This window comes from Benincasa hispida, chromosome 5 (assembly GCF_009727055.1).
Source record: "Benincasa hispida cultivar B227 chromosome 5, ASM972705v1, whole genome shotgun sequence".
Taxonomy (NCBI): domain Eukaryota; kingdom Viridiplantae; phylum Streptophyta; class Magnoliopsida; order Cucurbitales; family Cucurbitaceae; genus Benincasa; species Benincasa hispida.
Genome location: NC_052353.1, coordinates 62,183,575 through 62,208,374, shown reverse-complemented (window position 1 = coordinate 62,208,374; position 24,800 = coordinate 62,183,575).

The following is a 24,800-nucleotide window of genomic DNA, read 5'->3' as shown; positions in this document are numbered from 1 at the left end:
TTTTTCTACAACTAAGATACAACACACTCCTCTATCTCCCAACAATGCGAACAAGATCTTTAAGCCTTGTAAGATCCATTTGTCCATTGTTGAACACATACTGCGACAGAACCAAGAAACATACAATATTTAAAGCCATTGTGGGCAGTTCGAAAATAGTTTACTTAAGACCAAATGAAATCTTTATTCTCTTCTATATTCAAGTACTATAATAGCTCAACAAGGTTCAATGTTCTAGAATTTCAGAATCATCAACAATTGAGCAGTTTAATTTGCACCGGTCATCAAATCATCAACCTTGCTCTATCTTATTTTTATCCAGCCTTCCTTCCATACTCACCAGTAAATAAAAATCAAAGAATCCAAATTAATCAAACAAAAAAAAAAAGAAATTTACCGGCACACATTTTACTTTATTTGCATGTGATAAATAAATTTCACTCGTATAATGTTTTTTAAAAAAACATAAGAATTAGGATTAACATCGAAGATCTGGTGGTAGTGCATGAAAATCACTCGTATAAACTCGTATAATGTTACAATCAGAAGAAATCAAGAATTCAACCACAAACAAAGGCCTACACAAGTCATTTATTTGCTTTAAAAGAAAACATCTAGGTTCACAGATGGTAAATAAAATCAAAATCAATAACTATTTATAACAGACCATCAACATTTGTCTGTAGTACATAGCAAATAAATGGTAAATAATAGGCTAACAGAAAACATCTAGGCTAACAGATGGTAAATAATATCAAAATCAAGAATTCATCCAGGATTCATACATATATTACCCAAAAGCTGAACCCTGGATGAAAATAGAACGGTAAAGCAAATTAAAACAAGAAAAGATGTATGCTCATATATAGTCAAGAGCACGTGCAAGACCACTAAGAGGCAGAGCTCGTGACATGAACCCTTGATTAAAACACCAATTATTATGAGACCTTGATTCTGAAAGAGAAAGAAACATAACCATTACATTTGTCAAGGGAATATATGATTTGAGCTTACACGAGAAGGTTGAGTCCAAATAGTTGTCCTCCCATGGAAATTAGCTATTAGCAGAGCACGTGCACAGGAATTTGGGGACCATTCAATAAATTGGACAGAATCGCGTGGAGAATCTGTAGATTGTGAAATACATTTTACTGAAAATTCCAAGAATGTTTTAAGATTCCAAACGAGGAAAATAAAATGCATCTGAGGATGAATCATGAAAAAATTATGTCCTCAATTTTTCCCCCTTTTGAAACAATGGTGCTCTACTAAAACCTCGTCTATCCAAAATAAACTCAACTTTCTCCCAAGTTCTTTACTCATTAGACCACATAAATAGTCACCAATTCTGATATGACAAACCATTACAAGGGCAAGAAAATGTAGAGAATGATTATCAAGAATATACAATAAAAAGATTACAGACGATCATCGTATCGGACGGTAAAACTTTAGGATTTTTTATATATACAAGTCTTTGAGTCAGCTTGCGCACCTTGACTATTCTCACAGAGGAACTATGTAGGCCTACTAAATTTAGTTGCCAAAGTAACTCATAGAATATTAAATCCTGCATAGTGGCCACTGGCTTGAATCATTCCCACTAAGCTCTTTATCATTTACATGGCCTTGACCACTAGTCCAACCCATGGTGGCTTAAAATTCGATGTAAACAGCCAAAGCCAAGAGAATTTTATCAAAAACTGTAACTTCTTTACAAAATAAAGGTCTTATGTACAGAGAAAGGTCCAAGCTAACTGCCTACCTACCCAAATAAGTAGCAAAAATAAATTAAAGAATCCAAGATCTAAAACAAAAATAAAAATAACAGTTGCAAGATAACAAAACAAAAGAATACTAATAAAACCAAAACGACTCAACAGTGGTTACACCCAAAATTCTAGGCTTATAGGTTCCCCAGCTTTACAAAATGACATACTAAAATCTCCATGCTTGGTGGTTGCAAAGAATCCACTAGTAAAATATCACCATAAAGTTAAAGAGTAATAGAACACTGAGCTATATAACACAGCATACCTGCAATGACGTTAAACATGGCACACTCTGTCGGTCGCTCTGGAATCACAATGTGAATGGGGATCCAAAATGGTGGGTTTGCATTAGAACTAGAAAAAGATAAAAACCATGATGATCATTTAGAAGACAAATGTTACAAAGCAAAAATCAGAAATAAGGTTTCATCGGAGGGTAACAACATTAGAAGCTCTCTAATTGGAGCATATATTAGACATCGTGCCTAGAGAAGGGGGAAAATCATTTGGCATGGATTCGCAGGGCATTCTAACATAAATAAGCGTAGCCGTAAGATGAACTTTAATTGTACAACTAAATTCCTTCAATTCTTGGCATATATAGAGCATAAAGTTTCTAGAAATGCAAACAGCTCAAGATGGTATACGATTTATTTCATTGTAACTTCCTTTGAAATGAAACCACAAACCCACATGACTAATCCAAAAGACGATAAAAAAATAAACGAATGCTAACCTCGGAATTCTCGCACATGTCTCGGATGCACGGGCAATAGCATTCAGCTTGCCACACCAAGCAACAACACTGGGGAAAAAAAAAACCAGCAGAGAGTTGAAATTGAAGCTCTCTGAAGTTAAAGCATAAAACTACCGAACTAAGGTATTAGTCATTGGGAGATCTAAGGAAGAGATCTAAGAAAGAGATAAACATCTATAGTAGGAAAAAACTTGAAGATCATCAGGAAGGTACTGATGCTTCATGGAAAGATCCCCGGCCCGCTTCAAATGTTGATTGCCCGCATTAACAACTTCCCTAGGGAGTCGATTCAAAGCCTCCTTCACATCAATATCATAATATAGATCATACAGATCGAATCGAAGACCTAACATAGTAACACAACCCAAAATCAATCTCCACGGAACAAAATTTGAAATCAACGCCATAGAAAAAGAAAAGATTAAGGTTTCAATTACCATGATTATGGAGGCGTTGGGTCGATCTGGCGATGAATCCCCAATCTTCTTCTTTGGGTCAATGAAGGACTGCAAAAAGGACGCCATTTCGATCCCTTTCCTTTCTTCCTCCGAAAAAATTTATTCTCTGATTTTTCCGTCAGAACAAGATTTTTTAATGAACATGAACTTCAGGCATGGACAAACTCAATCTATGATAATGAGTTGCACAACGGCTAGATCTGCCATATGGCTTGCAGATTGGTGAGAGTGAGAGAGAGAGAAAGAAAGATCGGAACTTCAAGCAGTGGTTCTACTTTTTCATGGGTTAGAGAGAGAGTTCGACATATCAAAATTTAGGATTTACACATAACAAAATTTAGGTCTTTCTTCTCAATAACAATCAACAATCAATCAATAGATTCTTTGATTTACACATCTAACAATCACTCAATAGATCAGGATTTATACATAACAAAGTTTAGGATTTATACACCTAAACATTTGTTCTTCTCCGAGCGATGTTCTTAAAGATCTATAGTATTTGGAAAAAGAGATTTCTCTAATACAAAATTAAAATTTTCCTCTTCTTTGAAACAACAACACAATAACAAAAGTATGAGTACAATCTTAAATTATACAACATTTCAGTTTTAGGTTCTGAAAGTTTACTACATGGGATATGCACAGTATGAAACAAAGCATGAGATAGAACTTCTTCAAGTAACTTCATCAATGTTCTTGTCCAACAATGCTTACATCCATCAGCTTTAAGGCTTATATCACACAATAATTGCAGTAAACGTTCCAAAAGCTTATTGATAAAATTGTGAAATCTTGTTCTTGGTTATGTGAATCCACAAAAATTTAGCAAAAGGTTCAAGCATTATGCACGAAAATTTAATAGCAAAAATGGCTACATCTTCACCTTCTGAGTTATTTACATAAATTATGTGAAGAAACTCGAGCGTTGCATCAATTGTAGAAATCTAAGCATCTAAATTATAGGGATTAAGTTTTAATTACAAACCATAGATACTAAATTTTAAATATATTACATTGGTTCCACCATGTACAAGTAAAACTACAACAACTGGGATGGGTCACTCCATTTTTCAAATTGAACCCCAATTTGTTCAATAGAAGCAGTAAAATAAATGACAATGAACTCAATTAGGCATCAATTCATTTCAGTCAAGCAATACAATGAGGTAACCGATTCGCATACTAACGGAATCACTAGCAGAGACGACCAGTAAAAAAATGGATATAAGAAAATATCATACTAACAGACGACTCACTGGCATACAAACAATATATAAGATAAGCATCAATTCATTTCAGTAAGAAAATGGATATAAGAAAATATCATACTAACGGACGCGATGGAGATCAACCATGGCAGAGACGACCGACGACTCACTGGCAGAGACAACCAAGACCGACGACCCACTCACAGATTTGTACACACGGCTATAGATTTGAAAATGACAAGACTAATAGAAATAAATTCTTGAATCTTCCAAAAAATATTAGGCTCTTCCGACCTACCTACCAAGGAACGAATATTAATTACATAGAAAGAATTACATTGCAAATTGTCAGTGAGTCGGTTAGTTCTCCATTGCAAACGTTTCTCAAGAACCAAAGAAAAACGATACATAAGGAATTATAGCATAGAGAAGGAACAACGATTCAATGATTGCAATAAAGAACATTGCCAAAGCAATAATATCCGATTGAAAATCTAATGCTAACAAAAAAAACAAAAAATCAGAAACTCACAACTCCATTGGAAGTGATGGTCACTTGGATCGAGGGGACCAACGGACGACCGGCAGTATCGTTTCTGATTTAAAGCCCGACAGACTACGGACGACCGACGGACTGCCAAAGCCTTAAAGCCCGAAATTCTCAGATCGACGGTTAGAGACTGAAGAACAACGGATGGAAAACTTGATAGAGACTGACAAAGATCGACGGACGGCAAGTGGACAACAACGGACGAACGGACAGTGAAGTAGATCGGTTAGGGTTTGGGTAAGAGAGAAATGGAGGCCGGTGTGCTCGATAGGGTAAAGATGAAAAAGGGAGCAAGCGCGATAGTTGTTTAATTTTTTAATAAAATAAGAAAAAAAATAATTACACCTTTAATGTCGGTTTAACCGACATTAAAGCCCATCTTCAATGTCTGTTTAAAATCAACATTAATTATCCGTTTTTTTTAAACCGATATTATACATCTGATTTCGCTTTTTTCAATTGATATTAAAGCCTGGTATTCTTCTAGTGTAATGGACGAATGATGCATACATAATACAAGATAATCACATAGAATGAAGATCCCCAGTTATACTAGCTAAGTGCTTCTTAACCCATTCGACAGATTTAGCTACTCATGCATAATAAACAGAGAGTGAAGATATAAAGAAGTAAATTCCATTTCTATAGATAAGTTTAAGTACAAAATGACAATAGAAGATAAGGATAGAGAGCCTGGTAGCAATCCCTTGCTTTCCAAGGCTCTTACACTATCAACTCTATTCTATTAAAAAGATATTCCTGCTTTCATAAGAGTTGGCCCTCTCTCTGAGCTCGACGCTTCCGGCACTTTTCCAAGTTCACCAGAACGATCTCTCGGCACAATCTCACTTCTCTCGCTTCCACCTTAAATAAAAGAAAATCTAAGAACAAGACTATTCTATCTAAGGGAAAATTCTCTAACTATCTGAACTCATTTACTGAGGATTGCCCTTGGTATTTATAGAGCTTCGGGGTGAAAAGCGTTTTCTTTCTTATGATTTTACTGATGGGATGACACTAATTCTCCGTCTGATGCGCCAAATATTTGTCACAAAAAATTTGAGTGTACTCGCTACAGTAGTTCGTTAGCGGCTTGTCAACTTAATTCGGACTCAATCGTCATCAGCTTTCTGTCCCATCGTGATTTATTATGCTTTTTACCCATATGCGCCCACCAAGTTGCAGCGGCTCTATGCAGCAATCCTTCTGAGTAGATATTTACGAGCAAAAATCACCGCAAAGCCTTCCGGTAACACTGCGTTCGACCATTAATTTCTTGTGATCGCATTTTTCGCCTTGCATCAACGCATATTTTGCACAAAAATACAAAAGTTAACTATTTTCATGTGGACGCGTGCGACCGCAATGTTATGAACTTAATGCTTTTTGGACGCAATCTTACATATTTTATCAACGCAAACCTTCATTGTTTAATAACTTGGCACTGTAATAACGTGCATTTCTGCCCGTTATCATGGTGCCACACTCTTTCCTGGCCCGAGAGGGGAACAATTATAGTTGGACTATAACTAGTTGTTCATTAGAGGAATTAGTGGTACTTAAAGAGTTAGATATAAATATAGGGGTAAAATGATAATTTTGACCCAACTGTACTTACAAGCAATTTGTGAAGAGTCAACGCGTTGTTGATTGGATTTCTCGACAGTTAATGAAGATTGATTGATTTAATAATCAATATCATTAGAGCTTTAATCTATAGGTCTATAGGGCCCCCTTGTTAGCTCAATATGGATTAATGAGAATCAAATTAATTTTGGATTAATTTGAATTATTCAAATTAATTAAAAGTAACTAATTATATAATATATAATTAACATGATGTATATAGTACATTATAATTTAATATTTTAATGAGAGAAATAAATATTTGAATATGATTCGAATATTAATTATATGAATGTGATTGATATAAAAACTATAAGTTAAAATTAATATGAATATGATTCTTATTAATATTATAGGTTGTTTGAGAGAATAAACTATGGATTATATTATATGTGATATAATATAAGCTATAGGTTATATGTCATATGTGATATAACCTATACTTTATTGCTTATATATATTAAGTTGGTATATATATATATATACATATATTACTTTTTTTAAAAAAAAAAGAGGAGGAAGATATTTTGATAACTCCCTTCAACTCCTTTTTCTCTCCATTACGTGATGACATAGAGATATAAAAATGTGAAAATGGTTTTCACACAAGTGTGCTTCATCTTCTTCACCCTTTCAATTCAAGATCTCTCTGTAAAAAATTCACCCAGAAAAATTCTTCATCCTTATACCAAAATTAAGCGTTAGAAGCCTACATATTCTTTATCGATCCTCATCCTTGAGAATAACAAGGAAGATTTGTGGTGGTGTCTTTTTGGTTTCCTGTTTGTGTGTTCATGGTGCCAAGCTCGGGAGATCAAGAGAAGCAGAGGATTATTCATGCTGTTGGAGGGAAAAACGCGAAGAAGTGAGACTTCAAGGGTATGTTTTCGTTTTCCCTTTCTTCTCTGTAAATCACAGTATAGTAGCAAGTTTAATTAATTTTTTGTTTATCCATATTTCCGTTCCTCTGAGTTTTATATTCTGTAAAACAAATCGAGACACATGCATTCAATTACTTTTGCTTTTGGGTATTTCAAACCCTTCATTTTTTACATTCATTTGTCATATCTCATAATCGACAATGTATAAGAGTACTCGGATAAATTTAAACATGGTAATAGGTGAGAAAGTTTCTTCATAGTCCCTCAACCTGGGTATAATTCTATACCACTAATCTAGCCTTAAAGGTCTGTACCTTCCCATCTACACCTCTTTTTCTCTTATAGATCCATTTGCAACCTATGGGTTTTACCCCATCAAGTTGATCTACAAGATCCCAGGCAGAGTTGAAGTACATTGACTCTATTTCTAGATTCATGGCTTTAATCCACTCATCTTTATCAACATCATCCATTACCGGCTAAACTCTTTAACCTAATTAACCACCATTCGTTAACTACCGGATCACTCCAATAAAGCCCAGTAGTTGCACTCCTCTCAATGTAGATATATTATGTCCACTGGATATAACCATGATTAGTAAGTTAACACTTCACAGGTTGTTCGTAATAATGACTGGGTCAAAAGTTATTTTACATCCGAGATTACATCTTGCTCCTTAAGTCCCACTGATCCTCTAATGAATAATTGGTTTGTGATCCAATAACTAAATCGACTCCTTCTCGGGTCAATGAGAGGGTGGGGCCACTTATTCAAGACCCAGAGTCAGCACTTAAGGGAACAACCTTTCTACTATCATTAAAAGTGGGTAGGAGTGAATTCTGTCTTGGATCCTATGTCCTCAGTTATCTACCCGGTCTTACCCTTGAAATGGGAGGCTTATTGAGTCGGCGCTATTGAGCCAACCCTTACGCATGAAAATCTAAGGATAATCTCGAATAAACAGGAGTTCATTGTTAGCTCAGGATTATGGTCAAGTTACCTAGGTCATCACTTTGAAATAGTCAGTCTTAAACAGTAAACAACTTTATAATGTTAGAGTGACTTAATTTTTGGTTCGATCTTATACAAACTCATTGCAATAGTACACCCCCACTCCTTATGTCAATACATAAACGAATCAGGATCACTACGTTTGTAGCACTTTACAATAAATTGTAACAACTATAGAGTGGGCCGCATCCGATAGTATTACCAAAATAAGATGCCCAGCCTTATTCATGTACTATAGACCGTTTTGGCTATTTACTGAACTTGATCTACTTTTATGTCTCCACATAAAGTTAATGTATCCAAATAATATCCATGGCTCTTTCGTTTATTGGATTTAGACTTTGCAAGTGCAATTCACATATTCAATACTAGTTTTATTGAATAAACGTCAATAACATCTTTATTGATAATAGAATATGTTTAACATCACAAACTGAAAATTGTAGGACATTCAACCCAATATCGTTTTACCCTTATAGTTACATCTAACTCCTTAAGGGACTTTTTGGTTGGAGGGAAAAGAGGGTGGGAATGGGAATGGGCTTACAAAGCCCATGTTTGGTTAGTGGGCTTTCTTTATTTATCTTGGAAAAGGCAATTCCTAGGTATCTTTTACCCACACAAATGAAGGAATTGCATACCCATTGAGAAGTGTGGGTTTTCATCTCTTCTTCCCTTTCCTACCACTATTTTCCTTCCTTCCAGCAGTGAAAACCCATCTCTCTACTTTGAGTGCTGCCCAATTCCTAGTTACTTAGCGATCGTGTAGCAGAGCTAAGTGATCATGTAGCCGAGCTCAGCGATCGTGTAGCATTTGGTAGGCAATCGTACAGCATTGGGTAGGTGATCGCATAGCATTTTGTTACTCAGCGATCGTGTAGCATTTGGTAGGTGATCGTATAGCATTGGGTAGGCGATCATATAACATTTTGTTACTCAACATTGTGTAGTAGAGCTAAGCAATCGTTTAGCCGAGCTTAGTGATCGTGTAGCCGAGTTCAGTGATCGTGTAGCATTTGGTAGGCGATCGTATAGCATTGGGTAGACGATCGTATAGTATTTTGTTACTCAGTGTTCGTGTAGTAGAGCTAAGCGATCGTATAGTATTTTGTTACTCAGCGATCGTGTAGCAGAGCTCAGCGATCGTGTAGATAATTTAAGCGATCTTATAGTATTTTGTAAATGATCGTTTGGACTTGTTAAGCGATCGTCTAGTCTTTAGGTCAGTTCGGTTCAAACTGAACGATTTTCCTACAAACCTGAGAACCGAACCGACCTATTCGGGTTCATTAAAAAAAAAAACCCAAACCAAACCAATTTTTTTTTAACCAACCCAAACCAGCTGGGCTGAGTTGGGTTGCTCGATTTTTTCGAGTCCTTAGTATTTTTTAACACCCCTAATTGCCATGCAACACCAAACACATTTCCTACACAACCAAACATAGTTATCTTTAATTCCCACACATATTATTCCCATGCATTGTTTTCCCATGCACAACCAAACATAGTCATCCTTGATTCCAAGTAATTTTATTCCCAGATATATAATTCCCAGGCATCCTTAATTCCTGGGCATTGAGAAAACCATAATCCAAACGGCCCATAAGTACCATTGATCCCTCTAATGAACAATAAGTTATAGACCAACTATGACCAAACCGCTATCGAGCCAAAAAAAGTGTGGTGTTAGATTGTTCAAGCCCTAGAATCAACCCTTAAGAGAGCAATTTATCTACTTATCCTAACCTTGGGGAAGGACTGAATTCCGTCTTATGTAGTTGTGTTCCCAACTTCCCAATCAGATGAATCCCTAAAATGGTAGGCTTGTTGAGTCGGCGATCTGGCCACTCTCACCCATACAAATCAAATGACCGCCCTCATAGGTAGGAGTTCACAACTCACTTAGGATTCAGGTCATGTCACCTATGGTCATCTTGGTGAAATGTAAGTCTCTATTATGAACAGTGTTATATAATGAGACTAATCATGTCGTAGTCCGGTCTTATACAAACTCCTTTATATAGAATACCCCCACTTATATGTCTCTACATGAATGATCAAAATTAGATCATTTATAGCAGTTTACAATAATTGTAACATCTACAAAACGAGTCATACTTGTTGTGAACCCTGAGCCCTAATTCATCTACTCGAGTATGTTCCCTACTGAGACCAGTGTGGTGAGTAGATGAATGTGAGAATTAATGTGTAATTGTAGAAAAAAGGGTGAAAAATTAGAAGAAAAGTGTGAATTTGAAAGTTTGACTCTTGGGTAAAGCTTGAAAAATGAGTGTAACTCATGCGTTAGAAGCTAAAAAATTGGCTAAGTTTTGTTCCATGCATTGGCCTTGCTCATTTGAGAGGTTATTTGGGCATTGAAGAAAGCCAAGGTATGGCCAAGAGAAAAGCATGCAGCAGCCAATGTCTTGAGAGGTTAACAAAACATGCGACAACCTCAAGTTGTGCGGACATGGGCGTTGAGCGTTGGAGGTACGTGCGTGGGACGATCGTGTAGCAAATGAGCGAGGCTGCACGATTGGGTATGTGATCGTCTAGTAAGTGAATGGCACTAAACGATGTGATAGGCGATCGTGTAGGCGGGTGTTGGGTGATCGTATAGTAAAATGTGTGGAGAGCTAAGCGATGCAGTAGGCGATCATATAGTAATTACGCAGAACTGAGCGATGTGGTAGGCGATCGTGCAGTAAAGTACGGTGTAAGACGATGCAAAGGATCGCACTAAAAGATAGCGTTATGCGTTGGAACTACACGATCGGCATCAGCGCTAAACGATGATGCTAGACGATGACGCTACGCGATGGGCGTGTGTGCTAGACGATAGTCGTGCTACGCTAGACGAAGGGCGTCAACGCTACACAACGAGCAAAGGTTGTGCAGTAGATGGTGTGCTATGCGACACAAGTACTAGACGATGAGCTAGGTGATGAGACAAGTAATGGTGGATGCATGGTGAAATGTCTTTGCATTGCTAAGGCTGGCAGTACATAAGGCCTTTAGGGTTAGTGTGCGTTGGTCTTGAGCAAGAGACTAAGGACGTTGACCAGCAAGGACATACATACATTGATCATAAGGGATGTATTAGAAAGAGCCTAGGCGATGGTAAGCTATACCATGAGGTGTTGAGTTGAAAACTAGCTTGACCTAAAGGTTGTTATGCGTTGGTGATGTGCTATGTGCCAAGGACATCTGGGGGCATGTGGGTGCATAGGACAAGGCTAATAGTATGCGTTGGAAGAGTAATCTTAGTTGAGTGCATAGGCTAAAGGTAAAGCCATGCGAGAGAAAAGGACATGCACGACCAAGCAATTTGAGGTTGGATGGACGCGTTTGAGGTTGGATGGACACATTTGAGGTTAGATGGGCAAATAGGGCATGCGAGGGAGCGATCGGCCAAGATGGATTGCGACCATAAGGGTGTGGAATGCGCCAATGTTGATCATCCGGACATGTGGCTTGTTGGGGAGAAATCTTGGGCTTCAAGCAAGTGAGGTGGATGCACAAGAAGACATGAAAATTTAAGCATTATGCGTTGGCTAAGAAAGATGAAGACTCCATGGATTGTGATGGCATGAAGGTTTCGTTAATAGTGTGGGAAAAAGACACTTGAACATGTGGTCAAGCAGGAGGTGTCAGCCTTGGAGAGATTTTGGACGCCTATAAATAGGGCCAAGGACTTCTCTTCAGATCATAACTCAAATTATCTTCAAAGAACATTAAGAAGAGTGTACGAAGGCTAATTATGAGAAAACCATGCATTGATGAACGAACGCATGCGTTGGTAGCAAAACCATACGCCAGTCATAAAGTTCCAAGAGGATTAGATGCTGTCGGACAGTAAAGTCTGGAAGTAGCATCAACTTGGGACGAGGATATCTCCCAACATACTCATGCATTTAGAGTGATTCTAAAGCCACTTGAAAGCTCTGAGAGTCTAGTTTCAAAGTAGGGCTTTCAAAGAAGAAGCTCCAAGGAATAGAGTTGAAGAGTGAGGAAAATACAGAAAGGTCAAATTAAATATGGATTCCGGCCAAACGACGAGGAGTTCTAAGCTAAGGTTTTAAGGTAAACTTCCTAAGGCATTTTAGAGCATGTTTGTAGAAAGAAGTATCTTGATATAAGGCTTAGAACTATGAGTAATCTGAGCTTTAAATTAAATATGGATCTTAGGGTTCAAAAGGGAGCCCGAGGTAACCAAGGAACTTCTAGAGAGAAAGGTTCCTAAACGACCAAGGTGAGTGACTAAATCTTTGACTAAATATTTACAATGTTTTAAAGAAACCATGTTTTAAAGAAAGATTATTCTCGTGCTCGCTAGTTTTACAAAGTAATGTCCAAGCAAACCATGAGTTATGTTTTAAACGCATGCCATGTATGAAAGTTTATTGAAAAACTATTTATGTGTGTTTAAATACACCAAGCATGCGTTAGTATCTTTAAAGACATGTTTTCTATGCGTTATGCTTTACATGTTTTAAAGAGAAAGTCATTTTATGACTTTTTTTACTTGAAACTCGATACCGAAGGACATGTGAGAAGGTATTCGAGTAGCTCGATACTGAAGGACAAGTTTTGAGAAGGTATCTGAGTAAAAGTACCTAAGGTATGACGGTACTTAGTATGGCCACGTGCACGTAGGTAGTTAAAGTTAGAGATTGAGCAAAACGGTTCTCTCTTGACTAGCAGTTGACGTTTGGATTTAACCACAGCAGGGTTATTCTCAACTAAGGAACAGTTTTAATGTTTTCTGACAAAAACAGTTTTATATGTTTTATGCTTGGAAAATGTTTATACTACAGTACAAGGTTACTGTAGAAATTTGTATTTCAGTTTAATCTCTTTATTGAGACTTTTGCATGAGAATAAGTTTTCTTTCTTAAGTCACTCATTGAGCTAGCAAGCTCACCCCATTTTTAAATGTTTTCCTTTCCCCCAGGTAGTGGTCAAATCCTCAGGAGATAGCTCTGCATCTGCTCTTCCACGAAAGGACAAAGATATTGTAACCCGTCTATTAGGTGGTTACTGTAAATGTCGTACACATGTTACAACTGTTCATAGAGGGACTGAGCATCGGGACTTGTGAAACTAGTAATGTAATCTCTCTAAATATGTTGTGTGTTTAAACTTAATGTATTTGGCCTAAGAGGCATCCGTTGTGTATGAGTTGCATGTTGGTATCAGAGTTATTTCCACTAGAGTTATTAGGCAGTAAGTGTCAATAAAAAAAGTTAATAACTGCTGCAATCATGTCCTCTCCTAGGCTCAGAGAGTAGTCTGAGACGGTGTGTGACACTTGTAGTGTCACCAAGATAAGGTATCTAGCCTTATCCATCTACTACAGACCATTTAGGTTATTACTTAAACATGATCCACCTGTATGTCTCTACATACATGTTTAAACTACACATGATAACCTTGGATGTTAGTTTATTGGTGTGTAGGTTTAATGCTACTACATGTCAAATAAAACTTCTAATATTTTATTAAATAAATAAAATGTTTGTACAATACAATTATAAACTACAGAACCCTACTCGATTTAGGGCATCAGTCCCAACAATCCAATAACAAATAACAGTTCTTACTAAAAAAATAACTTTACACTCCCTACAACAATAGTTGAGACTACCTCCCTAATCCCTACTTTCATTGCCATTTCTCTAGTCTTTAACTATTTCCAGGAATTAGATTCCCGAAATGAAGAACAAACATTATTAGTGGCTTCTGAATCAAGTATCAATGCAGAATCATCATTCTCCACGAAGCATGTTTACCTACTTTGGACTTGTTCCTTTCAGTCAAGGACTCTTATATGACAACTTCATTCATTTCAACAAAATTAACGTGAGCCATTATATCGAAAACATGTTCCCGAATTGATGTTCCCGCTTCCAATCTTGCATTGTGAATGAGCTTGAGTATCTTATGCAAAGACTTCATCATCTCATGAGCAGTCTGCATTGGCTCAAGCCACTCAGCTAAGACATCAGGTATGCTTACCAAGATGTGAATTCGGGCTTGATGATTATAAAGGAACTCTTAACGAAGAGCATCCATGAACGCCTTCGGATCTTTCTGATTTCATTGTGACCGAAATACAACACATACATTCTAACAGATAGTTATGCAAATTAACACTAATTAATGGTATGCTTCGAACAATTAAACATAAGGGAAAAAGTTCTCATATCAGTTGAAGAATCTCTTCAAATGTCGAACTCAGAAGTAGCAGAAGAACCTCTACACGAACTCTATTGCCCAGCAAATTAGTCGGCTGTGGCAGCACGATCATTTACACAAACAAGCAAGAACAAGTAAACAGCGGGGACAACACCACCAATTGGAGCCCTTGGTATTCTTGGAGTGGGAATCTAAAGTGTGGTCTTTGGTGAATTTGATAGAGGTAGGAGAAAAGACATATCGTGTAGATGATAAGTAAGTGGTAGAGAAAGAACTGTCGTATAGCAAGGGTGCTTATCGTTTAGATGAAGCTACACGATCTGTAGGTTTTACTAAGCAATAGTTTAATAAAAGGTAGAGGATCATTTAGAAAACGTGGCACGTTATGCGATTGTTTAGGAAAGCTAAGCAATCATTTAGGAAAAGTCGTGCGATCGTTTAGATGCTAGTGTGCAATCATTTAGACGATGAGCAACTATCGTATAGGCTTTCAAACTAGGTGATCGTTTACGTTTTCACACTGATTGCGAATTTTCGAACCTTTTACCAAATAAAAACAATTTTTATTTTATTCATCGGTTACCATAACCGAATGTGGCTACTTCTACTAACGCACGATTGAGGAGAATAAAACGGCCAATTATCTCGTAATTAACCAATTTAATAATTAATGAATATAATCATTTACTATAGTTTGATTTCACATATCTACTATAGTAATTTCTCCTCCACTTGATATAAATCATATTTATATCTAATTTCCTCCATAATTAATGTATCTTATACATTTAGTCAATTATATCATATATAATTAACTAGTCTAATTATATCAAATATAATCGACTCCCTCTTGTCAATTTGAACATTTCAAACTGACCCAAACACTGATTCTCGACTTTATCCAAGCTACCTAGAGGACTTAATGGACTTGTGGCTCGAAGCTCCAATGGTACATGAATAGCTGACTAAAATCTTTAGCCATGAGATCCACCATCTGTTAACTGCCAGACATTCCATTAAAGACCAACAGTTGAACTCTTCTTACCACATATATATTTATGTGTCCATCAGATATAACCAATCATGAGTACGATGACCCTTCACAGATGCTAGTAAATACAGCTGAACCAATTTACCATTTTACCCCTGTAGTTACATCTCACTCTTTAAATACCACCGATTTCTCTAATGAACAATACAACATAGTCTAACTATGTGTGAACACCTCTTGGGCTAAGAGAAGATCTGTGGCGCCACATCATTCAAGTCCTGAAATTAGCCCTTAAAAGAGCTATCTATCTACTTGTCCCTGCCTCAGGGAAGGAGTGAATTCCATCTTGTGTAGCTGAGTTCCCAGCTCCTAAATCAGGCAAATCCCCAAAATGGTAGGTTTGAATCGGTGACCTGGCACTCGCACCAATACAAATCAAAGGACCACCCTCAATGGCAGGAGTTCCCAACCCATTCAGGATTGAGGTCATGTTACCTATGGTCATCCTAGTGAAGTGAAGTCTCTGTCATGAACGATGTTATATAATGAGACGTTACCACTTCGTGGTCAGGTCTTATACAAACTCTTTGTATAGGACGCCCCTGCTCACATGTCCCTTACACGAATGATCAGGATCAGACCATTTGTGACAAGTCACAACACTTGTGACTATTCCACAAAACAGACCGCATCCGTAGCGTTACCAGGATAAGGTTTCCCTCCTATATCCATATACTACAAAACATTTTGGTTATCACTCAAGACATGATCCACTTGTATGTCACCACATACATGCTTAAGTTATATACAGATAACCAGGGATTTTATGTTTATTGATTTGTGGTAAAGCAAATAAAACATACAATTGAGCAAAAACAAGATGTGAAGTAAATATCATATATTATACAACACAAGCGTTTGTACAAATAGTTTACAAACTACAGGACACGAGACTTTAGGGCATCAACTCCAAGAATCTCCCACTTCCTCCACTTGTCATAAGTCTTACAAACATTTAATTGGACATTTGAACCAGAGGTTTTCTCATACAAGACGAAATCTAAACCATTAATCATTAACTTTGTATTAATTAAAATTTTCCATGTTGTATAATTTTTAACGATTAACAATTCGAAAGCTAATAACGAAATAATTGAACTTGACATATTTACTGAAACCAAATAACTTCATTTATGTTAGAAATATTGTATAACTCTTAAAAAAATCCAATCATGTTTTAGCAAAACAGTAATGAACCATAATCATTTTTTTTTGCAACGATACTTTAGTGATTTACAACAAAAGCCATCATAGGGTAGTTAGTTACTCCTTCACTGAATTCAGACATTCTTAACTAAATATTACACCAGAGTAACTCTTATTCCTATAATATTTAGTTACTATTTATTTGGCTAGAATTTCATACACCTTAATGAATTCTTGTAAGTGAAATCCATCATTTTGAAAATTATAATCTTTATCCCAACAAGTTTGTCGTATGGAAGAAAAATAATGAGTAACAAAAATCATAACCTATCTTTTTCAAGAGTTAACCCTGATATTGACCCATGAAAAAACCATCTATAGGGGGATACATCAAAGGCACCATGAGGCCAAGCATGAATCTCACGATGTCAACTAATGATGAAGACCGCGGGATATGTTGGCACACATCTCTCTCCCATGGATAGCTCTAAAATGTAGCTATAATTTCTCGCTTAACTCAAGCTTATTAGTCGATTTTTAATGTTAAGTATCCTATTTTGTAGGTATCAAGCAACCAAAAGTTAAAACTGGGTGTTTGGACCAAATATGGTTAATTTGAAGTAATTTAGAGGTAATTTGAGCATTTGGGCTTTAAAGGAGTAAAAATGACCATACTGCCCTTGACATGAGCGTCGCAACGCTCATCATGCCTAAGCCTGATGCTATCCCAAGGCTGAAAGGTAGTAGCGGAATATACAGGCCAACATTGCAATGCTGCCATGAGCGTTGCAACCCTACGAACTCTTGACGCGATTTCGGCCTTCCATGCACGCGCCTCTCGCGCAAACCAGTGTTGCACCGCCCATCCAATGCTTAAGGGTCAATTGTATAACAGTGTTACAACGTTGTCTTTAGCGTTACAATGCTATGACTACTGCCTATATATACTCTCTTTATTTTTAGGTTCAATTATGTTGGATTTTATGGATGCCAGGAAGAGGCCTGGTTTTCTTCTTCCTCCTTATCTTTTTAGCCTCATTAGATAGGTTTTATTCATTTTATTTTGGATTGTAAGTTTGGATTGGATCATCTCTTGAATTTGTCTATGAATTTTTTAGGTAATTTCTATCTAGTTCTTGGATTAAAGATTCTTTGCTTATTTCTTGAATTTTCTGATTTAATTAGTGTTTTTGCAATATGAATTTATATGTTCTTTGAATCCTCTTTAATTTCTAAAAGTATGTTTGTGTTGATGACTTTTCACTCATGAATATGATAAGCTGTGATTCTTAGTTTTGTCACAATCTTACATAAATATGGTGTTTTAATGTATTTTTGTATAAGAATGTCTAGTTAAGGTTACCTAAGTAGCATTAGTTAATTGTGCATTTGATGGCTATTCCTAGGATGCATGAATTGCTAGGTTCAAAGATTAAATTAATTACTTGAATATGGCTTTCTTGACAATTAATTGACACAATTGCATCCTAAATTATAATGCATGTGTTTTTAGTTCTATATGGCCGCTATTGAACCCAATAGAATTTAGAAGTATGTAGATTAGTTAAGGTATGGTCTTTTCAACCTTAATTAATAATTAGGACACTTTCTTGGTTAGATTCTTGCCAGTTATCTGCCACTGTAGAGACTGGTTCGTTCGAATTGAGTGAGTAGTTATGCATGCATAATTCGATTGCATAATTAATTGGTAAAAAACGATGATAGAAATTGCATTGAATGTCTATCTTGATATGAGAACTAGATAAACCAATCTTTGTTTATATTTATCCACCGCATTTTAATTTCTTGCATGTTTTTATTTTATCCAAAACCAAAATCCTGTTTTACTACAGTCAAATTTAGCTTGTGAGAGATTTAATTCTTGGCCTTTTTGTGGTTCGACCCCGTGCTTGCCACTTGTGCTACTTTGTAGTATAAGTAGTGGTTCAGTGATTTATAAGTATTCTTTTGATTGGGTATGGGGTTAATTAACAACGTAAATTTCCAGTTGAACACCCATTTATTATAAATACTTTCTCTAATTCATCTTAATATTGATCCATGCAAACACCATCTGTAGGGGATGCATCAAGGCGTCTCGAGGCCAATCATGAATCTCATGGCTTGAATTACCCGAGAATGTAGGAGAATCAAACATATCATATATATCATTATCTTTGACTAAGTATTTTAAAACTTAGGGTTTATTACTTAGGTAAATTCGGCTAAACAATTTATCTAAGTGTTTTGTAAAAATTTTCTTATAACTCTTATATTGGATAGTTTAGCAAAGTATAATTTTCATTTATTAAACACTTTAATAAATTTAATCATCTATTGTATGCTTATAAAATATTTGTCTAATTCACCTTCTAGGTCGATTCCCAGTTAGGAATGTTCCATTTTCGTTAGCTTAAATACCCCAATCCTAAATAAAACCTTCCTAAGACAAAGGTCACCCTTATAGGCAAGTATTTTATAAATTTAATCTTTTATTGTATTCATTTTAATCCTATAAAAATAAATATAAAAACTTAACATCTTTCTAATCATATTAGAAATATTTTAACATAAGTGCAGGTGAATTAATTTTAAACTATTTAAAATTTATTAGAACTTATTTTTGCATGCAACTCTTGATTATAGATTTTAATCTAGTTCATTAAACTTCTAACTTTTATAAATTAAGGAAACAATAAACCTATAACATGCATATAATGACATTAATCAAATATAATATTTATATTTACTAAGTAATGTCATGCTCAATGCATTTCCATTTTCATCATATAATATAACACTTCCATTATTCACTAATGAAATTAAAACATATCTATCATACATATATAACAATTATATTAAAGTATGATGTATGGGTATCCTTTAATAATGCATGCAATCATGAAATATAACATTTATATTAATGATGCATGTGCATGCTTATAAGATCATGCAACTATATAATATAACATTTATATTAAATATGATGCATGAATTATGCTTATCCTAAGGTGGGATTTTAAAGCAATATGGCATATATTATGCAACGTATATAATTTAATCATAAATTAAATAAATAGTAAAAATGGACTAAATTTTGGCACCCCTAAAATTAATTAAATAAGTATAACAAATTATATTAATTTAATCGATTAAAATAAAATAAAATTACATAAAATTAAAAAATAATGGAAAAACAGAAGGTAACTGCTCCAGCAAGATTCGAACGCATAATCTACCGCACAACTGCAGCAAGTTGAAGTTGCGCTGGATGGGAGCGCTATTGCGCTCTGCGGTGCTTTCCGGAGCGTCGCTTGACACTATGTTGCGCAGCGGCACTGGGCAGAAAATGTTTGCAGTGCCCCTCCACCGCACACGATTTCTCTCGAGCGTCGTTGCGTTGTAGTAAGGCGTCTCGACGCTCTGGTCTAAAAGCCTCGTCCTTCTTCGTTTTTCATCAGATTTCCGACCTCCATCATGGGAAACACTTCACCACGAGCGACATGGACTAATATGTACTCGATTTACAGTTTAATGTCCAAAACAAATGGGCCTTAACAACTTTAATCACATTAAATCAGTAATCTAAAGTGCCAAAATTTGAAATTATCTATTTTGTAATCCTAACATTCACAATGCAGTAAACACTCATATTTTCTCTGATTTTCATTTCAAATTGAAAATCAAATGCACAACCTGACTCTGATACTAATTGAAGGAATGAAACTCCTTAACAGAAGCGTGCAAACATCGTGCATTTAAAATTTTCAATTTGAAAAACCATAAAAGATAGAGAAGAACATATAAAATGAAAATAATAGGATAAACATACAAATCTTATAAACATGTTGTTGTACTGAGAGGAAGGGGAAAAGAAGTGTTTACCCTTGTAGAAATACTCTTCTTCATGAAAATCTTCTCCAAGAGCACGAACTCAACACTGCGTGAATGCAACAAATTTTCTTCCACTAAATAGAACACCACCACTTGGTAATCTCGTTATTCTCCGATAAGGAAGAGGAAGTGTGGTCTCGAGTTTTTGGGAGAAGGAAAAGTAAAGGTAGAAAGATGTTTTTTGAAGGAAATATTTTCTTTTTGCAGTTTCACATTAACTTTGAACTCTAAACTTCTTCTGGAAAAATAGATTGATAAGAAGAGGGGAAGGTCAACTCCCTCCATCATGCAAGAATAACTCCCCTGTCATAGGGAGTTATTAAAAAATAATAATACATTATATTATCATATAACATAATATATTATATGATTAATTAACTAATTTAATTAATCATATAACATGCATTTTAATCATATTAAAATGCACATATCTCTTATAATCTATAGTTCTAATATAAATCATATTCACATTAAATTGTAACCTATAACAATTATATCAATCACATTCATATAAATAATGTTAGAATCTCATTCAAATATTTGTTTCTCTTATATTATATAACTTTAATTATAAATCATATCTATAATTAACTATATACTATAATGTATCAATATATATTATACATTATAATCACATTAATACCTTTAATTATTTTAAATAATTTGAAAATTTTAAATTTTTGAAAAACAATTATTCATTGTTTTATCCTAAGTAAGCTAACGTGGAGACCTTATGGACCTACAAATTAAAAGCTCAAATGACATAACATTAATTAATTAAACTCTTTAATTAAATTTAATCAATTTATCAACAATCATTAACTACTTGTCACTGCACTAAAACCAACAGTTGTACTCTTCGCACTATATATATTTCTGTGTCCATGGATATAACCAAACAACAGTAAGTTGACCATTCACGAATTGCTCATAACTACAGTTGGATCAATTTATCGTACCCTAAATTTACATTTAACTCCTTAAGTATTACTAATCCCTCTAATGAATAATTAGTTATAATCCAACTATAAACTAGACGCCTCTCTAGCCAGTGGGAGGGTCAGGTTGTTCAAGACTCGAAATCAGTCCTTAAGGGATCAATTCATCTACTTACCCTCAAGATGGGAAGAACTGAATTCTAACTTTTGTAGTTGTGTTCCTAACTCTCTACTCGATCGAATCCCGAAAATGGTAGGCTTATTATGTCGGAGAATGTAGTCACTCTCACCCAATACAAGTCAAAGAATCATTGTCATAGATAGGAGCTCACAACTCACTCAGGATTAAGGTCAAACCATCGTTGGTCATCCTAGTGAAATGTTAATCCCTTCAATTAACGGTGTTATAAAGAGAGATTAAATCATTTTACGATCCAGTCTTGTACAAACTCTTTGTATATGATACCCTCACTCACATTTCTCCATATGAACAATTAGAATAATATCATTTATATCGCTTTACAACTATTGTAACAATTACAAAGTGGGTCGTATCTATAGCACCAGGATAAGAGAATCATCCTAATCCATATACTACAGACCATTTAGGTTATTATTTAAACATGATCTCCATGTATGTCAACCACATACATATTTAAGTTACATAAAATAATATCGCATTTTAGTTTATTGGATTGAGCTTACAAAATTCTAAATGTCAAATAAAATAACTCCTTTTATTAAATAATGAATTTTATTTATACATTATGAACCACGAGATTTAAAGCACAATCCCCAATAAAGAATTCATTTCAAGTTGGATTGATTTGAAGCTTTTTCTACTCGTTCGATTTCGCTCTTTCGAGATTGATAGTGTTTATGGACAATTCTTGGGAATCTGACAAGAATCTATTGTGGAAGAGTATCGCAATAGGTTTGATAAACTCGTATTCCTTTTACCCCAACTATCAGATGAAGTCTTTGAAAATACCTTCATGAATGAGCTCTTTTCATGGATCAATGTAGAGGTGGAATGTTGGGAACTTGTAGAGCTTGCAAATATGATGAAAATGACCCAATTGGTCGAGAACCATGAGTTAACTTGCGTGGAAGTGAGTCTCCCTTCATCAAATAGGTCCAAGGCCCATTATTCTATGCAAATCACTAAGGGGGTATTTGACGCACGATAAAAGCAGAGAGTTAAGTTGACTTAAGTTAATTATTATCTGGAGAGTTACATTGTCTGTGTTTAGAGTGCAGAGTTGAGTTGTGTTGATAATTATTGTCTGTGTTTGGATGCAAAGTTGAGTTGAGTTGAGTTGGGGTATCTGATGTTGTTTTTACAAATGAAATTGATTTTGTTTTTGTGTTTTTGTTTTTTTTTTCTATTATTGATTTTAATTTTCAAGTATACACATATTTTTCTAACTTTTCTGAGATAAAAACAAAAAAAAATTCAATTGTTTTTCATTCTCAAAACATAACAAATTCTCTACAAAGTATTCATATACATAACACAAAATTTTTAATTCAATTTTTTAAACACTCAAATAGAAGTGATTATTCTATTTAAAAACCTATCTTAATCATTAATTACCGTAAAAATTAAAAAGAACTGAAAGAATTAGTGTCATCAAATGAAACTATTGACATTGTTTTAGATAGAAGAGAGACACTTAAATGTTAATCTTAAAAAAAATCAAAATCTTACAAGTTAAATCATAAAACTAACTATTAGATAGTATTTTTTGACCGATTTGTGGAATATAGATTTACCTTTTTCTAAAACCAGTGAAATGATTTTAGAAATATTGATGTCTATTTTTTCTACTATTATGTTGCATCAGTGTACAAATTATCTTTTTAAAATTAAAAAAAATAAAATTGAGCCATAATTGTAAATTCCACTATTTCATTAGAATTATTTAATATTTGAAAACATCGAGGGATAAGTTGTTTAAAATATATCGTTGAACTTTTGTTTAGTGAAACAATAATAGGACGTCATATGTAATATTTTTTAGATCTAAGAAAAAATGAAATAGAAGAAGAATAATTATATCTAAAAGAATAGCCATAGAAAGGAAAAAAAAAAAAAGAGAAAGAAGAAGTTGAGAAAGAAAAGAGAAAATAAAACTCATACGAGCAAAATAGAGAAAGAAGAGAGAAAATGAGAAAGACGAATTGGACGGCGCAAGAAGAGAGAATATGAGAGAAGGGGAGTAAATGTAAAGAGAGCATGAGAGAGAGAGAAACGACAAAGTAATTGAGGAAGTTGGATGAGTAATGAAAACATGTGGAAAAACAGGTGAGAGTGAGAGTGAAAACCCACCATTTTATTTTTATCAATGGTCGTCGAAGTTGGGCATATGAAGGTGGTAGGTAGAGTATGTCGACAAAGTTGCTTGTGCGAAGGTAGTCATTGGAGTTATTCGCTAAAGTTGTCATCGGAGGTGGTTCATGGAAGCCAGAGTTCTTCGTTGAAGTTGGTCGTGTGAATGTGGAAGTCAGATTTTTCTTGACCAAGGTGGTTGTCGGAATTGGTTGCTAGAGTGTTGTTGGAGGTGGTTGTCGGAGCTCGAAGTTGGTCGTTGGAGTTGGCCACCCGAAGGTGGTCATCGGAGTATGTCGTCGGAGTGTGGTAGCGGTAATTGCCACTGGAGACCAATGGATAGAACCATTAAAAATATTGGACGAAGGGTGAATTGGGAGAGTTAGGGTGAGATAGTAAAGTAACCAACTTAACCCCCCTAACATTTAAAGTTAATTATCAAACATTGAGTTGGTAAAATATACCAACTCAACCCAACACTCCTGGCTTGTCAAACATCCCCTTCTCATTCGAACCATTACTTTGCATGGTGTTTTGACTCTCAGTAACAAACGTGAAGGACCATCTCGGTGATTAACTAATGCAAAGTTCCAAGCATGGAGAGAGAAAGGCCTTTGTTTTCATTGTGAACAAAAATATTTTGTCGGCCATCGATGTAAAATTCGAGATCAATGTGAATTATGCGTTTTGGTGGTGCATGCGAATGCTGAGGAATTTGAGGTCTTTGAAGACAACGATTCTGAAGTTGATCCTCCTCTCATCAAGTGTCAATATGCGGTGGTTTCACTAAATTGTCCATTAATTATGTGGTTACACTCATTAAACCATGTATGATGAAGTTACGAGGAATAATTGCTTCCACCAACATGATTGTAGAGTGACACATAGCTTTATCAGTTAGCTGCTGGTTTGGCAGTTGAAATTGACGATTCTTGATACTACCAATTATGGAGTTATCATGGGTCTCGAAACTA